At 48.9% G+C, this 14211-nt stretch overlaps 1 protein-coding gene across 4 annotated transcripts in view; it reads left to right on the top strand.

The window, feature by feature from the left end:
* The window catches only part of DAAM1 (dishevelled associated activator of morphogenesis 1), a 90216-nt gene that overhangs the window by 18594 nt on the left and 57411 nt on the right, over positions 1 to 14211 (top strand). The gene's annotated exons all lie outside the window — the stretch shown is intronic.

The following is a 14211-nucleotide window of genomic DNA, read 5'->3' as shown; positions in this document are numbered from 1 at the left end:
ATGAGGCTGCTTGCAGCCAAGCCTTCACCCCGCTAAACTGGCAAGAGCTGTGTTGCTCCCTGTCATTTCAGGAGCAGGGGGAAAAAATGGCCTTACAGGAATGAAAGGCTTTTGCTTTCACTCGTGCAGTTATGGCTTTGACTCCTTAACCCAGTGGTATCCCTTATAAAAATCACAGCTCTGTCTGGAAATAAGTTACCACTGTAAGTTTGGCAGGATTGGGAATTAGCTGTTTCTCAGGCTGTATTTGCACGTTTGGTTTGGGAAGGGGGACTGTTAATGCACACATTTCCCATCTCTAACACAGGAGATGAGAAAGACACAGGAAGCCACTGCAGAGGAGGGTGGGATTGCTGGGAAGCCTTGCAGGGAGAGCAGTGAGGTGCTGAACCCAGCCCTGGTTCGTGCCTGCTGCCTGAGTGAATCGCGTGATGTTTTCCCTTCAGTGTTTGTCACCGAGAGCAGATGAGTGGCCCTGCTCTGATGGCAGTGTGGGCCTGCTTTTTTCCCCTTGGCTTCTCTCTCTCTTCCTGAGCTGGGGTGGTAGGGTTCAGTTCTGAGGTGCTGGCTTGTCAGCTGCTTTTGCTGCCTCATTTATCATGTCCAATGTGCAAACCCTTGGAGCGAGGGTTCGGGGTGCACGCTGCTTCCCTGATGGGTTTAGACCCTTTTAAATCCAGAAGCAGCCTTTGCCATCAGTTTCTCTGCTTTCCTGTGTGAGAGGGACCATAAATTTTTGAGGTTGGTAGCTTTGTGTTAGCCCTTCTCAGGGATATGGATGCGCAGCTGGGCTTTGCTCTCCTTCCCTGGAAGAAGCTCATGAGAGGGAAAGGGTGTGGACGAGGACAGGGTGGGACCAAAGGGATCTGCAGGGCTTTGGTGGCTTCAGCAGACGCAGGGAAATCTGCTTGTGTGAAGGCTGAGGTTGAAGTCCATCTTCTGTCTGTGTTGGGAAGAGTAAAGATGAGCAATGGTGATGGAGCATGTGTTGGACTCTGCTGTGGCAGAGCAGAAGCTGGGCATGATCCCCACATCCTGTCCCAGCTCCAGAGTAACAATTTGGAGAGATGCTGGCAAATCTTCTGTCCCCTCTGGGACTGATGTGGTGACTGTCACAACCAGCACTGCGTTGCTGGTGGCCTTCTCTCTTTCTGCTCCGGTGTGTGTGGAGGTGGGAAAAGTCTGATTTGATGGAAATACTCTTAAGAAAGCTTGTCAACCTGATTTTTTCCTTGATGTTTACCCAGCTGGAAAGCTGGTGGCGGTTCAGACAACACCTCCTGAAGCACTGGGAATGTGTGATGTGCAGCACAGCCATTGCTCCTGCCTGGCACAGTCCCTGCAGCCACAGTGAGGGATGCTGGAGGGGGTGGCAGGTGTCTATTCCCCATCCTCCTGGTGTGTGCCTGCCTGCTTCACTCAGCCTTTCACAGCTCTGCTTGGTTTGGGCAGAGGGAGAGGTGGGGAGGAGGAGTGGAGCCACTGGGAGTTGAGGAGGGTGAAAGCACGGAGGGGAAGGGAGATGACAGAGTGGTGGAGATGGATGCTGGGAGGAAAAGGAGATGACGTGGCTCATTTGCCTGGTGCTTTAGAAGTCGCTTACTTAAATTAAGTGTTCACTAGGGAGCCTTGTTTGGCTTTTAAATAGCTTTGGAGCATGTGAATGCTCTGTGTTGCTCTCTTCTTTCTCCAGTGAGTCACCCCCTGTCCCCATCTCTCTCTGAAGAATATCCCCATTAAAAGTCCACCCTAGGACATGGGAGGGGAAGCTTGGTGGCCACCTGCTTTCAAAAAGCCCTTCCAGTTCTCCCCAAGCTCCTTATCATTCCAGACCATACATCCTTTGGTTTTTTCCAGTGTGGACACTGTGAGCTTTGGAGACTGGGACTGACCACAGGTTCCCTGTCCTGCAGAGGCCACGGCATGCCAGGAGCTTTGGTGTTCATCACACAACACCAGCTGCTCTGGGATGAGCTGGCTGGTCTTCACCACTGCTCCTTGAGCATCCCACTTAAGGTAGAGGTGATGCCCCTTTGGCTTTCCTATTCTTTTGCAGGGCTGTGTATTTCTTCTTTCCTTTCAGCCAGCTGAAACACTGCTCCAAGAGACTGGAGGATGATTTCGAGTCCCTTATTTCGCTGGTTGTCCCTTGGTGCAGAGCTGGATGTTATTTGTGCACTTGACCATCCTACTACCTGGTAAAGGAAATTCATAGTGCTTAGCTTTATTTAATTTCTATAGAAAATGGAAGTATCTCAAGCTGTTGCCTTTTCTTTGTCTCCAGAGTGACATGCTCTGTGACAGGGGGTGCCAAAGGCAGGCACAAATCCTGAGCATGGGGGGGATGCAAATTATGTTTGCTCTCCAAAAACTCTGTCTCAGTAAAGGATGAGGAATATTCCCCACACCATAGCTACTTTGGGGGCTTCAGTTGTGTCCCCCCATGCAAGCAGATCATGGCCACTGGGTGCCACTGAGGTATCCCCAGACATGGGGCTCCCTCCCTGCTCTTGTCCTCCACCATGTGCCCACCAGCCACTTCCAGACATGGTGGGGGAAGGTTTGGGAGGAGCACACCCCGTTTTCCTCATAAAACTCCAAACAAGAGGCTTGGCCTGGTTTAGATTTTAAAAATAACTTGCACATTTGGAAGCTAAAGTTTCAGAAGGGCTCCGAATGGGATAATGGCTTTGATCGTGACAGTCCGAGATCAAGGGAGGGCTTTTTAGGTTTGCTGCATCAGCTGGAAAATATATTGTAGTGTCTAGACTTTATCATGCTTAAGAAAGGCTCTTTTTTTTCCTACTCTACAAAAGGTCTAATCCAAAGCCCATGTAGAGTTGATAGGAGGGGCTTTGATTGTGTCCAGGAGCATGTTGAAAGAGGTGGAGATGAGCTTTGGACTTTGAAGAACTCAGACCCTGCTTTACAGGCGCTGCTGTTTCCAGTGAGGCCGTCGGCACGGATGGAAGCCGTGTCAGCAGTGGGGTGAGGAGGCTGAGGATGGGGACCAGCTGTGTGCCAGTCCCCCCTCCCCAGAGCGGTCAGTTGCTGCAGCTGAGCACTGCTGAGACCTCAGTGCTCATCCTTTGGCTGCTGTGCTTGTGGTGAGCTGCTCAGCCCAGCATCTCCCACAACTGTCTCAGTTTTCTCTGTGTAATAACCATAAACATCCACGTTTGATGGTGTGTGGACAGAACTACAGCATTTTTAGCTTAAGTGTAGAAAATGTATAGTTTTCTCTCCTTACCATTCCATAAGTAGCTTTAAAACTTTTTTTTCATTATTTTACTGAATTACTTTATTATTATTTTTTGTAATTCCAAAAGAGAAGCAGGGAAGGATCTTCCTAAGCTGCTTGGAATAAACTCAAAAGCCTGCTGCGAAGGTGAGGACACATGTATTTATAGAATCATTAAAGCTGGAAAAGACCTCAAAGATCATTGAGTCCAATTTTTGATCAAACACCACCTTGTCAACTAAACCACAGCACTGAGTGCCACACCCAGTTATTTCTTGAACACCTCCAGGAACAGTGACTCCACCACTGCCCTGGGCAGTCTGTCCCAATGCTTAACAACCCCTTCAGTGAAGAAATTCTTCCTGATGTCCAACCTGAACCTCCCCTGGAGCAGCTTGAGGCCATGTCCTTTTGTCCTGTCCCTTGTTCCCTGGGAGCAGGGCCTGACCCCCACCTGGCTGCACGCTCCTGTCAGGGAGTTGTAGAGTGAGAAGGTCTCCCCTGAGCCTCCTTTACTCCAGGCTGAGCCTCTCCAGCTCCTTCAGCCACTCCTCATCAGACTTGTTCTCCAGACCCTTCTCCAGCTCCCTTCCCTTCTCTGGACATGCTCCAGCACCTCAATGTCCTTGTTGTGAGGGTCCCAGAACTGGACACAGCACTTGAGGTGTGGCCTCACCAGTGCTCAGTACAGAGGGACTGACTCTTCCTGAAAGCCCACGTAGAAACTGAGCTCTATCACATTGGAATATGCCCTGTGGAGGAAGCAGAGGCAGTTTTTCTTTGGAACAGTGTTTTCTGTGCAGGGCTCTTGGGTGTGTTTTGGCAGGTGTGTCATTGGCAAAGTCACCACCAGCCATCTCCTTGGCGTCTCTGCTGCAACACACCATGATGCCACGCTCAATGCCCGAGGCTTTGGAGGGGTTGCAGCCTCGTTACGAAAGCTTCATCTGGAAGCTTTGAGAAACATTTGGAAATGTTTTGGAAAACATTTGGATCAAGAATGCCGTAGCTCTGTGCTTGGTTGTTTCACTTCGCTTTGTCCTTGAGCGAGAAAACTGCTGTTGGGTGTCTGTTTTTTCTTTCCATCAATTACTCTTTTAGACATACTTATTGCCAGGGATAAATCAGAGCAAATGCCAGCGTGAAAACAGTTTGTGGTGTAAAATGGTACTAAAATTGTGCTGGAAGGGATCTCGAGAGGTTACCTTGTCCCCAAGGGTAGTTGAATACACTCATCGGTCTGGGAAAGTGATCATCTTTGCTGGGAGTTGTTTTGCCATAAATTATCTCAGGAGCAGAGGCACAAATCTACCAAATAATGCTGTCAGTATGTGTGCACGAGCCTTCCTCAGTTTATTCAAATCATTTGCTAAATAAGTGTTGAAAATGAATGCTGGGTTTGTTCCCAGAGCTATTCAAAGTAATATTCCAGAGTAACCTTTTCCACCTTGCCATTTACCAATATACTGAAAGCTTTATGGATGAATTGCAGTTACCCACAGTCTGTATTTGACATGGAGCCATCCCTGTATTGCCCCATTTCTGAGACAACCAGTCCCCAGAAGTCCCACTGGGATGAAGAGCAGGTTTTTCTTTGTTTCTTGGGAATTAGTTGTGAGTTTTCAGTTTTCTGGGTGGTCACCAGCCCTGTGGAAATCCAAAGCAACCTCTCCCCTGGGCATCTGCAGGCTTAGATAAAGTTGTGAGATCCTGGGCGAGGATCACTAGAAATCCTCATCTCATTGAGATCGAGCCAAGTGATGACTTTCAGTTAATTTCTCCTGCATCTTTCTCTCTCCAGCTTTGTGTCTTGAGCGATGAATCAAGAAAAACATACACAAGAGCCCTAGTTCAATGCCCCCACCTTTTAAAGGTGCTCCAGAGCTCTCTGGAGTCTTTTTTTCCTTGCTTATAGCTCCCTGTTTCAGTGATGAAAGGTTCTGAAAGAGGTTCACCTGTAGCCAGCTGGATGCTGTGCTCTCCAGCCAACACTGCATTGGTGTTGGAATCCACACAGCCCAGATGGTGACTGGTTTTCCTTCATCTGGTCCTTTTCCCAACCAGTTTACAGTAGGTGATAGGGGAATTAATCTGTCTTTTGCTGTGGGGAAGGCTTGGCGAGCCCCCCTCAACCCATCTGCACATTTCAAGTGAAGATGACTGGCATCAGCGTTATTGTTTGGCCAAACGTATGCGGAGATATCACGGCTTAGATTTGTTACAGATGGGTTTCTGGATATAGTCTAAGGCATTCTGCCAGCCAATTTTATATCTGTGTAAAAGTGATTGGCATCCCTATAAATAAAGCTGCTGTGGGATTATAAATCTAAATATACTTATTCATTAAATTATTTTTACATTTCCACTGGGTTGTCATCCTGGCTTATCGTAAGCATACCATGTTCTCTGCCTGTGTGTTATCCACAGCTCCAGCAATGCAGCTTCTGAGGCTTGGAAATACTTTTTCACTTGTGTGTGAATTATCCATGAGTTAGTCTGCCATGGATCTCTTCACCAGGACTTCCTCTCAGTGATCACTGGGAGCAACCCTGTCCTGGAGGCTGCTGTAGAAGTGGTAGTGGCTGCAAATACAGGAACGTGAGTTCTTCCTTTTTGGCTCATAAGTGAGCATGACTTTGCTGGGGTATTTAGTACCTGTGACCTGGTAAATACTATTTGCATGGCTCCTTTGGTGCTGGGAAGGGCTTCTCCATAAGCTTCTCCATCCATATCCTCAGGCAGGGAGTCTCGCAAAGTTCCTTTCTTCTGTGCCGCAGGCTGGGCTGCATGAAAACAGGGGTCTTTCCATCTGGTTTAACCACCCCTGCTGGTTGTTTTGGCTACAGGAGCAAGGAGAAAAGTCCCCCAGACCAGCTCCAGGTGCAGCTGTGAGCTGGGAAGGTGCTGGAGGGAGAGCCTGGCCAGGCACCAGCACAGCTGGGCAGCGATGCAGGCGCTGGTAAATCTGGCTTGGTCTTTGAACAGGCTGATGAGAACACTCTGAGCTGCAGTGAGCATCCGGTTTCTCTGGGGTTTTTTCCTTCTCCTTTCAAAGCACTTGATTATTAATTCAGTAAATGATGAAGCATAGAGCACATGTGCCTGAGTGGCAGAATATCAGCTGCCTCACTCTGCTCAGTAATAACGTGCATTGATGAAAGTTAACCCATGATTTTAGTTTAGTTTCCTAATGAAAGGAAGCTTCAAACTCTGTCTGTCTGCTCCTCCTCCCGTCACTGACAATTCATTAAGTCCATTGTCTGGTTTTGTCCTTTCTTTCAGATTGGTTTTTCATCTCAAATCTGTGGAGCTGCTACAATTTTTGTCAAAACAGGCATCAAGTTAGAAGGGTGTTGCGGAGGTTTTTTATTAAGGGATGCAATGAAACCTCAGCCTGCACTAGACACCAGGGAATACACATAAATGTTATGAACATCCAAGCCATAAAGAGTGCTTTAGTTGGATTTGCCACATTATGAGACACCAGAGAGCCCACGCTGCGGGTCTCTGCACAGACATGTAGGTGTTGCCGGGGGGATGTTTGCCTTGGTGAATTCTCTGATGTTTAATAAATGTAAGTTCATCCTGCAGCCTCACTATAAAAGTGGCTTATGTTGCTGAGATTCACAGAAGGAAATCTTTTTGTTCCTGTTGGTATTCCTAGTGCTGCTCACCCCACCAAATGTAGTTTTGGTAGCATAACAGGGTCAGCACTACCTTGTAGGGTCTTCAGAAGCTGGTAGCAACATTTGGATGTCCTGACCTTTTGCTGGAGCTGTCTGAGAGTCCATGTGCCATTTGGCATTGTGGAAGCAGGGAGGCCAAGCTGCTGGGATTCAGCATCCTGAAGGTGGGAGCTGGACAGTGGTGTTGGAAACCTCACCATGCTCTATTGCAGGAAAGCACAGTTGGGCAGGTGAGCAGCAGATGGAGAGGAGAATCCTGAGTGGAGAGTCCTGTGTCCCTGCCCCTGGGTTATTTCTGGTGCCCAGTGGGCTGAGCTGCAGCTGCATGTTGGAGGTAAGAGGGTGGCATCTGGGTTGTGTCCTGGAGGTACCGGCATTGGTTTGAGCAGAACAAATGTACTTCACAAACTCAGAAGCTGAATGAATCATGTTGCCTGGTGCAGATTAGGACAGAGGTTACCTTGGCCAGAGCTGTGTGGCTAGTGCCAGCAAACAGGGAGGTGGTTGCCTCTGGGAATGACATTCCCATGGTCCCTGTGTCCTGCTGCAGACCCTAATGCAGTAATGTACCCCCTCCCTAAACCAGCAACAGCTCCTGGTTGGCCCATGTTACCCAGGCTCTGGAGGTCCTGGTTTGGATGCTCAGAGCATCTATAAGGTAATCTGGAGGTTATGGTGTGACCAGCTGGGCTTGGTGCTGCTGGTAGATGGGTCCTACGTGGGTGTGAGATCCTTTCATCACCTTGTCTCCGGGGGAGGGGAGAGACCCTGAAAGACCAGCCACCAACTTCCCTGCAGGGATTTGATGGGGTGCAAACAGGACTTGACATTGTGTGTTCTTGGTGAGCTGCCAAATGTTTGCATATCAGCCTGGCTTTTACTCGTAGGTGTCAATGCTTCTTTCCAGGCCTGGTTTCCACCACAACCTGAATTCTTCGCAGTGTTGGGGGTTTTTTTTCCTCTTTGTTTCTTTTTTTCTTTCTCCATTCAGTGCCTTAGTAAGAAGACAGCTGAAATCCTGGGAGCCCAAACTAAACCTGTCTATTACACATGACCCGATTAGACGCCATGGTAATAAGCATTTGAATCTAAAGCTAGATTAGGCAGGGAGCAGTCTGAGGCTGGATTTGCATAGCATGAATTCCTTTTCCACAGAACGTGTTGGTAAATCTACTGAAAGTGAATTTAGAAAGCACTGGCATGCGTCAAGTGCTCCTGTTGATGCATGGGTTGCTCTTCTCACTAGGCACTCAGCTGGGAAAAAAATGCCTGTGATTGCCTAGAAGATGCTTTTTCTCCTCTCCGCCTGCTCTCACGGCTCATGTTGCAGTCGATGGGGATGGGTAGCTCTTGCCAGCTCTAAAAATCTGCATTAATGGGGTTTTGAAAGTTTTAGCCTGGCCAGGCAATTATTTCAGGGCGCTTTCTCTTCCTGTGACAACTCCGGCAGTAGTGGAGTGAATCTAGAATTTTCAGGTATCCAAATCCAATTTGCAGCTTCTTCAGGCTTTCACTTCAGTGTTACAGGTCTTGTGCTGGAAAATGCTGCAAATATTTGCTATCCAAAAGCCATTTAATTTCCTGCCCCTGTGGACAGTCATAAGATTGTGGATGATCGAGAGTCAGTCTCTCTTTGAGTTATGTCATTACCATGTGTTCAGGCCATCCAGACTGCAGTGTTAATTTAGGGTAATGCGATGCAGAGGTCAGACACGGTGGGAGGGGGGGGATGTTTTTCAAGGTTGAGGGCAGTGTTGGGGCAGCAGACCTGCAGGCTTTCTGTTCTAGGAAAGGGTTTGAGATGGAGGTCACAGGGTTTCAAGCTTGGTTAGAGTTGCTGGGTCCCACTTTGTTATCCACAGTGTTGTCTGGGCTGTGTTGGAAGACCTGACAATCTGGTGAATGCAACGATGCACCCGAGCGGCCTCTACCAGCCAACTCCATTGCCACTTTTGCTGAGAGAGGTGTCTCAAAAGCTGCTGAAGGAATGGGAGTGTGTTTCTGGGTCTTCGGATGTATTTTCTCACCTGAGAGCTGGGTGGACCTGGTGTCAGTCAGATGCGCTGCCCTGAAGCCATGCAAGGAGGGGAGCTTTGAAGGAATGCCACAAGTCACTGATCACCAGCGCACCTGAAGCCTTGCCCAGGTGGCATATGTGAAGAGCTCTAGAAGACCCAGCCACCCCCAGGACTCACCTCCAAGTGTGAAGTTCTCCATTGGTTTGGATTGTGGGTAAACCAGACTGGTGTTGATGGGGAGAAGTAAAAATGCCATCACTCCAAACGTGTCCCCCAGACTTACATGCTGAGCATGACTCCATGTGCTCTGGAACACCCCTTTGGTCAGCTGGGGTCAGTTGCTCCCTCCCAACTCCTTGTGCACTCCCAGCTTCTTCGCTGATGGAGTGAGGAGCAGAAAAGACCTTGACTCTGTGCAAACGCTGCAGAGCAACAACTAAATCATCTCTGCAGTAGCAACGCTGTTCCCAGCACAACCCCAAAGAAAATTAAGCAGTCCAGCCAAAACCATCTTGGAAGGGGGCAGGACTGGTTTGAGGAAGGCGAGTGAAGTGGTGGTGTGGGAGCAGTGGGTGGGTGTCAGGGTTCGGTGCTGCAGCCCAGCAGGAGTGGGTGATGCTGCGGCTCTCCGAGCCCACGCCGTGCCTGCAGTGGCCTCGGGGAAGGTGCCTCTGTGCTTGTGGGCAAGTCTGAAGTGTGGTGAATCCCAGAGAGATGAACACCCAGTCTGCCCTCCTGCTGCAGATGAGACTTAACTTTAAAAAAATCAAACGTAGCTGTGTTCTCTCAGGGTGTCTGAGCCTCTGAGGATCCCCTTGGGTCACTTTTTCAAAGCGGTTATTTGCAATTGCTAGGCTTTTTTTTTTTTTAATGAAAAGGGAGATGATTGTATAAATATCTACAGGGATGGAAAGCTTGTGTTGCAATTTGTGCTGGGTGTAGTGTGAAATCCTGCAAAGTAGAAAAATCCACTTCCATATGTAGCCCTGGCAGTGATGTGACCACTGTTGCTGTGATACTGCCCTTCCAGGGGGTTTCCTCACTGAAATGTTTGCTCAAGTGGGGTGGAGAGGCTCATTTTTTGAGCAGTATATAGAGATGAAAGCAGGCAGGGTGTCTGAAGTACTAGAGATGCTGTGGATGCCTTGTTTGGACTCCAAGCTCTCTGGGGAAAACCGGATTTGGTTAAATCAATGCACAGAGGAAAAACTAACAATCCTGTGCATGTACTCAGTGTGTTTAAATTCGGTTTGTATTGACGCTGCTGATGCTGATACTTTCCTGGATTAAGCATTAAAATAGCCTCTATTGATTTTTAAATGCTTCCCCTCGGGACCTCCACTGGACTGACATTCCCCTCTGGATCTCCAGCTGGGGAAGGGGGACCTTCCTCTGGTTCATCCCTGGCAGTGATGTGTTGAAGGCTCCCTCCCCTCGGTGAGAGACCAGATAATTAGGCAATTAAAACCACGTGCCCACATTAGGACAGGTCCTCTGAATTGCAGGTGGTGGGTTTGAGCAGCTGTCCTGGAAAATCGAGTCTTGCTGCCCTGAGATCCATTCTGGTCAAAGCAGGGCTTTTGCCAGAAGCTACATTGTGTTGTAGCAACATAAAAAAATTATGATCAAGCCTTCCCATTAATCTCATTTGCTGTGTTCGCCTGAATTTTTTTTCTTTTGTTTAAATGCAAACAGTCTTTTGGTGAAATGTGATAAAAGTTGCAGTTTTTTCCCAGGCTGGGAGGTTTTTTCTCCAGGGTGGGAGCAGGCATCATGTTGGAGCTGTTGGGATCACATTGTGCCTGATGTGAGCTCACATGCATTGTTTTTCGGTGTTCATCTGCTGGAGCACATGGAGGTATTAGTGTCATACTGGAAGGAAAAGTGGCCAGCGGGCCTTTTCTGCCATTAGACGTATTTATCAAGGAGTTCTCAACCCCAGGTTTGTACTTTAGGGGGAAAAATCACTCTGGAGTAACATCAGAATTTAAAAACCTTTAACAGGGAATCAGCATTGCAGATGGGTAGGCCAGCTGAGAGATCTGACAAGTGTGTTTTGTTTGCTCTGGGCACCTTCTGTACTAGAAGTTTAATGATGAAGTTTAATGGTATTTTGCCATCAGGGTCCCTGCTGGGAAGGACTCCTATTTACAGCAGCCTCCCACCCGTTTCCATTTTGAGAGAGAAAGAAACCAGCTTGCTGCACACCACAAAATGCCTGAACACCTGGGGTTCCAGCAGCCTCACCTTAAGCATGGATAGTGCTAAAAATCTCCAAACACCACCCAAACTCCTTGTTGCCTTGTCGTGGTGGTGGCTCCATTGCAGATGTTGTTGTGCTGATGGACTGGAAGCATCTGCTGCTGAGCAACTTGGAAACTCCACTTTGTGAAGCCAAATTAAGAGGCTTTAAAAGAGGGAAAAAATCTGCCTGCCTTCAGCACGTCTCACCCTGGGGATTACTGCTGAAATGGGGAGCAGTGAAATAGAAAGTGCAGCAGTGAGGGTTTGCATAAGATAAATCACAGTCACAGCCCAAATATTCATTGGAGGAGCAGGGATGGAAAAAAGGGAGGAATTAAAATAAAGGAAAGTTGCTGATTGAACTATTGTTCTCCAGGAAAAGGCTAATTGGCAAACAAATCTCCTCCTCCAGTGGGAAATACAACTCCTCTCTCCCTGCTTGCCAGGCTGCTGAGTTTGTATTAACAGCATTTGCATCGTCAAGGGGAGTAGTCAGAACTTGTGATATCTGGGCTGGGCTTTACAGCTGGTATTAACACCTTCTGGAGGTGTGTTGTGCTTTGAATGAGCAGTTTTCCCCCAGCTGGGGCCAAAACCAGCGATGGAAATGGAGTGGGGCTGGATTGGTGCTCGTGCTTGTGCTGGGTGGTAGGGATGGAGCCAGGCTGGAAGAGGGTGCTCCCCCAGGAATGCTCAGTGAGGCTGTAGGAGCCCCCTGAGCTGCCCAGTGGGTCTTGCATCCCTCTCTCTTAACTGGTTTTGTCCTTGAGGGCTGCCTGGACAAGGCTTGGCATCACTCAGCCCGGACACCCTCAAAGGCTGGCTGAGAGACCAGGTTCCAATGGCAAAGGACAAATTCTGGGAGGCTCTTCCCTGCAAGGCTTCAGGCTTTCAGGAGAGCCCCGGGTCGTTGCTAATCCCTCCCTGCATGTAACCTCGGCTCTGAAAGGGCTGTCTCTGCCCCTTTGAGCCCCACCACAAAGCAGCGCCGACAGCTGCCGCCCCAAAACAAGAGCGGGGTGAGGGGAGCAGCGGGGCGGGCGGCCCCTCGCGCCGCCTTTCCTTTATGCTGGTTTTTTTCTGTGTTGCCTTTTAGAACTGGGCTGGGACACAGGGAGGTCAGGGGAATGCCCCAGCATCCTTCCTGGAGAGCCCCCCGCCACCTCTGCCTCCCTCTGCCTTCCTGGAAAGTCTCTTGGGCTTGGACCAGTGTTGTGCCTGGGTTTCAGGATGCAAATGATGCAGTACATTTAAGGGAGCAATATGTGACTTGGAAACTGTTTCTTCCTCCCACCACTGCCAACCCACCCCACTTTTATGGTTTGATTCTGTGAAAAAAGGACCACGAATCCACCTGGCTTCTGGGAAAACGGGATGTGTGTGTCTGTAAAATTGGGTCATTCAGCACCCTGGTGAATATCAAGAAATATATATATTTATATAGGTTTGCAAAGTGGGTCTTGTCTGTGGCTCCATGTTGTTGTCCTTGTTCCTGAAATAAGTGGTATTTGCCTTAACTGATCTGCTGGAGTTCCTGTAAGAAGTGGTCTGTAGTGGTTTGGAGGATCTGGCGCCGGTGCTCAGCTTTTCACTGATCAAGTTTACCCTTTTAGTGGAGAACTCGTGACCTCCAGTGTTACTGCACTGCTCACCATCGAGATGGCTGGGAAACTTCAGCAGGGTTTGGTTTTTAATCCTCAAAAACTAAACAAAGTTTTGCTGCAGCAGCATCTTCTCTGGTTAGATTAATACGTGCACTGAGCCGTGCACCACAGGGGATCAAGGGCTGTGTGGGGTTAGATAGATGCTGCAAGCCCTCAGCCTTCTCCTTGGATCCAAGCTTGTCTCCGTGCCCTGGGATGGATGTCCTGCAGCGTGCCATCAACCATCCCTGCTCCAGATTTTTGCTGGCTTGCCAAACAAGCGGCGCTGCTCTGAGGATTGATTTCAGCTGGAGAGGGTTAAGACAGATCCCGTCTCACCCTGCTGTGCACCACACTCTTCCCCCCCAAAACTGGATTACAGAGTCAGCAGTGTGTGTGCTTCCCTTGGCAGGGACCTCACTCGTGTGCTGGAGAGGTGACAGGCAAGCCAGGCTGTGGTACTCTCACAGCACGATGGAGGTTGTTGCTCTTTTCCCTGAATAGCATCAACACCTGCAGGTGGGAGCCCCATGCAGACACATACAACAAAGTCCCTCCCAACACTTTTTCTGCTTTTGATAGGTGTAAGTTTAAGGTGGAAAAGGAGGGCTTTTCTGGCGTGTTACAAATTCGTGAAACTATGTCTTTCCCTCACTCTCTGTGAATAAACTGGTCTAATTTTTCTTGCTGCACCCTGGATGTGGCCATCAAGCCCCCGAAGCTCATCTGCCCTTGAGCAGAACAAAATGTTTTCTTGCCAGACAGCAGGCCCAGCTGTATGCTTCAGGATGTGACAAATGCCACAATAAAAGGAAAGAATAGAGAGGAGGTGACACATTTTAGGCAAGCACTGGGTTTTTGATGATGCTGGCAGATGGGGCTTTGCTGGAGTGAGCAGAGAGCTTGTGGCTGCAGCCAGCTCCTCATGGCATCAGGGGCAGTGTGCTGGTGGCCTTCAGGTAGCCCAGGCAAGGTATGGAGACACAAAACACTCTTTGTTGGGTTCATAGAGTTTAACAGGATTTCTGGGAAGAGGGAGGAGGATCGGGGGTAATTCAGGATTTGGCGGGTGTATTTATAAATCCATGAAACCCAAGTCTTTGAGATTTGCTTACACAGAGAATCACGGCTCTTGTGATGCTCTAGTGATGAGTCAGGCTCCTCCTGGCAGCTGCATCATGGAAAGGGTCCTGTTCCCATCCCCTTTTGGGCTGCTGTTTTGAGTGTAGATGGATGGAGAAAAGGCAATCAATAGTTCAAAGCCTTTCGGCTGAATGTGTTGGGCTTTTTGCCCCCTCCTGACGATATGCACTGATTTCCACCAAACACAAACATTGCTCCCCTGTACAGCCTGTGCCTCAAACAGCTTTACGCTGGAG

Source organism: Corvus kubaryi, unplaced genomic scaffold (assembly GCF_017639235.1).
Source record: "Corvus kubaryi isolate FWS band 111438036 unplaced genomic scaffold, C.kubaryi_AGA036_p1.0 66, whole genome shotgun sequence".
NCBI classification, from domain to species: domain Eukaryota; kingdom Metazoa; phylum Chordata; class Aves; order Passeriformes; family Corvidae; genus Corvus; species Corvus kubaryi.
The sequence above is the reverse complement of the archived record's forward strand: the minus strand, read 5'-3'. Positions and strand labels throughout refer to the sequence as shown.